This window comes from Lygodium microphyllum, chromosome 11 (assembly GCF_053477565.2).
Source record: "Lygodium microphyllum isolate KBCC chromosome 11, Lygodium_microphyllum_v1.1.10, whole genome shotgun sequence".
Classification (NCBI taxonomy): domain Eukaryota; kingdom Viridiplantae; phylum Streptophyta; class Polypodiopsida; order Schizaeales; family Lygodiaceae; genus Lygodium; species Lygodium microphyllum.
The window spans coordinates 17,716,444-17,720,191 of NC_141145.1; positions in this window are offsets into that span (position 1 = coordinate 17,716,444).

The window sequence follows — 3,748 nt, forward strand, 5'->3', positions numbered from 1 at the left end:
ACTCTGAAAATTGTAAACTATCAATGTGACCAGTAGCTTATTCAAAGCCAAAACTAAGTCATATACATTTCATGCATGTCCCAAGCATTCATAGACATCTGCTAATACATGTAGCAATCCAAACATAACTATACGCACACAAATCAATGCATAGACACCAAGTATAAGTGTCAAACCTCTTGTTCACAGATTGTAGTTAGCAAATGCTCAGTAAAACCAAGTCTATCCAGCTCTAAAACAGCCTCAAATCATGTCATACATTTACTTTGAAGTGATAGGTTCAATACATGAGCATTCGGGTAACCATAGACATCCTATCTTCATGAATCCAAGTCATAGATTGCATTGATAGTTAGCAACTAGCCAAGACAATGTCACTATAGTAATTCCAGCCTTAACCTTCAGCTGTCATGAGCACTCAATGCTCATCTCAATCCCTAGAGCCTTCAGTAGACATATCCCATGTCATACATATGACAGATGCCAACCAAATGTTATGTAATGCTTCAACAAGATATAATGCATGTAGGCCATAGTCAATGACATATGCATCCAATAAAAAAATTCCAAATGTGAATATTTTTAGTATTAAACTTCAGCTCCAATGATGGCATCAAGTACATATGACTTCCCAGCATACACTTATGGTCCAATGGTACTCCTAGGCAAGTTTGAGAGCTCTAGATTCATATAAGAGATGCATACATATTGTGAAATGCCAGTATACAATAGGCCACTATTCATGTCAGATTTGCAACTAGTCCTTTCAGCTCCCATGTGAGCTCCTAACCAAAAAATGATGCTTCCAAGCCTTCATATGCCTTCAAAAGGGTTCACCCAAGCTTTGTATTAGTCAACAAGTGATCTCCTTGATTATTTCCAACAAATGAGATCAGCCAAGACATAGGAGGCACAGTTCACATAGATCAAATCTAGGGTGCAGTAGCTCAAAGTTGATGATAATGATGATGGTGAGCATTTATATATGCTCAATGATGCTCCCCAAAGGCTCTAGCCAAGCCTCAAACATTGAATGTACAATGGAGACCCTGATGAACAATGCATACCTTTGAAGAGTAATGGTAGCCTACTTGTCTTCAAGGAAAACTTATTCTTCAACTCCTCCAAGTCTTCTTGACTTCCTCCTGCTCCAGAGAGCCCATCCTAGCATGGCTTTGATACCATGTAAAAACAGAAGGAGAGAGAGACAAGGAATAGAGCAGAACCAAAGAGCCTTAGCTCTCATTCATTTTCTTCATTAATTTACACACGGTCTACAAGACTAAAAGATAAGACTAAGTGTTACTCTAGATCTAACTAACCAATCATCTGACAATAGTTAGATTAACCCTACACTGACTTATTCAATGACACACACATGAACACATGTATCTAGCTGGAGTCGGTCTCACACACTGACATAAGAGATATGGAAGATACAGGAGCTTGATTTCTAACATTTGATATATCTCTTGTGTGTAGAAGACAACGGGGTAATAGGACCCACAAAATCTATGCCCCACTTCTCAAATGGAAGTATAGCCATAATTAAAGTAAGTGGTCACTTCCTATTCTCCCTACTATCATGTCAATTTTTTGACAAGTATCGCATCTCTTAACATACTCGAATGCATCTTGGAAAATGGGCGGCCACCAATATCCCGCTCTTAAATCTTTTTGGGCAGTTAGCCGCAAAATGCCCTTCACAAGTGGAGTCATGGCACTCTTCCAAAATGAATGGAACCTCGTCCCAAGCATCACACATTGATGATAGATATCATCAACCCCCTGCCGATATAGTGTTCCTGCGATCAAGGAAAATTTCAAAGCATTCTATCTAATTTTTCTCTTTTTCAATTTTAATAAACTGGATCCAGTCTCTTCTGTTGATAAGTAATGCGTGATAGAAGCATACCAAAATGGAATGGAGGTCGTATCAATTTTAAACATTTTCTCAATATCACTTCCTTTGACTAAAGTCTCTTTTAGCTCCTCGAAATCCACAAGGCATTCCACAATACCTTACAGCTTTGGTGGCTTACTTCTAATCTCATAATCTAATTCCTACAAAGTGATTAACCACTTTGCTAAATGATTAGGCGGATGTAGCTTTTTCATCAGCAATCTAAGCCCTTCCACCTTTGTATAGAAAACTACCTTCTCATAAAGAATGTAGTGCTACCTAAATCTTTTAGTCGCAAACACCATTGCAAGGTTCAACTTCTCCATATAGATGTAGTTGATTTCTGATATGACCAACTTTCAACTAGCAAAAGTGATCAAATGATACCATTTTTCCTCCCAAATTTGGGATAAACAACAGCTGATACTATGCATGGTGGGTGGCTGTTGAAAATATGTAGAATACTTTGCCCCTTTTAGGTGCTTTTAAAATTGGTGCTTTTACTAGCTCCTATTTCACATAATCAAAATCTACCTTACAAGGGCCACTCCATACAAATAGATAGCTAAAGGAGAATAGATCCATTAATGGCAACTTTCTTTCTATTAGGGCATTTATGAACCTCCAGTAGTACCCTACAGATGACATAAAGTTGTGTACTTCTTTTGGAGTGCATGACGGACTCATGGAGACTATGGCCTTGATCTTTTTAGGGTCAATCTCACGATCCCTACTAAACTAACCACATGACCTAGTAATAGCCCATAAGGTACCCCAAAGACGCACTTTCGTGGGTTAAGAGCTATGCAAAATTATATGTAGTGCTCAAAACACTTTCCTAAAATAAAAAATTATATTTCTCTTATGGTGGTTTCCCCCAGGTCATTGAAATACTTTCAACTCCTTTGGGGATATGTCACCAAAGGTCCTGTCTATTGTTCGTTGCCATGAACCAGGTGCATTGCATAAATCAAAGGCCATCACATGGTACGCAAAGGTACCCAAGACAATAATGAAAGTTATTTTCAGCTTATCTTCTTCTCCAATTGCCATTTGGTTATATCCTGCAAAGAAATCCATAAACAAATATATTTCCCTACCCGCTAAACTGATCCAAAATCTGGTCAATAAAAGGCAACACGTAGTAGTCCTTAACTATCTACTTATTTAGCTCTCTAAAGTCTACGCAAAGCCAAATTTGATCATTTTTCTTCTTCATGATAACAAATAGGTAAACACATTCAGTGTGTTGAATAGGGAAGATCAAATCAGCTTGTTGCAATTTTTGTAACTCCTCAAATAACCCGCCCCTCAATTTGAAAGGCATATGCCTTACTTCCTGATGCACAGAATGGCTACCTTTCTTTAGACGAATGGTATGAACAACTAGGCTAGGAGGAATACCTCTCAGTTCATAACTCTAGGCCAAAATGCCATAGAACTCTTAGAGAAGGGACACATAGTCCTCCTTTACTTCCGGATTGAGCATGAACCCTAATTTAATTGGCTGTGGATCATTTGGCGTATCAAGTGTTGAGATAACAAGCTCAACACATGCGGACATTAATAATGGACTGCCTGGTTAGATGGGTCCACACATCTACACTTAGCACGTCGGTGGTCATTATGACTCTCACATGGCCACTGACTCATTACTTATTATATTCAGGTTGTTATACCTATTTACAGCTGGCATAGTTATAGCGCCACTCGACTAGTGTAGTTGGTTATGCATTGTTTGACTTAGTAGGCCACTTTCCTTTATGTTGTATCTTATCTATACTTTGTGTACATTGTAAAGTGTGAGGAAGAAGAAGAAGAAACTAGCCAGAAAACGTTTTGGCC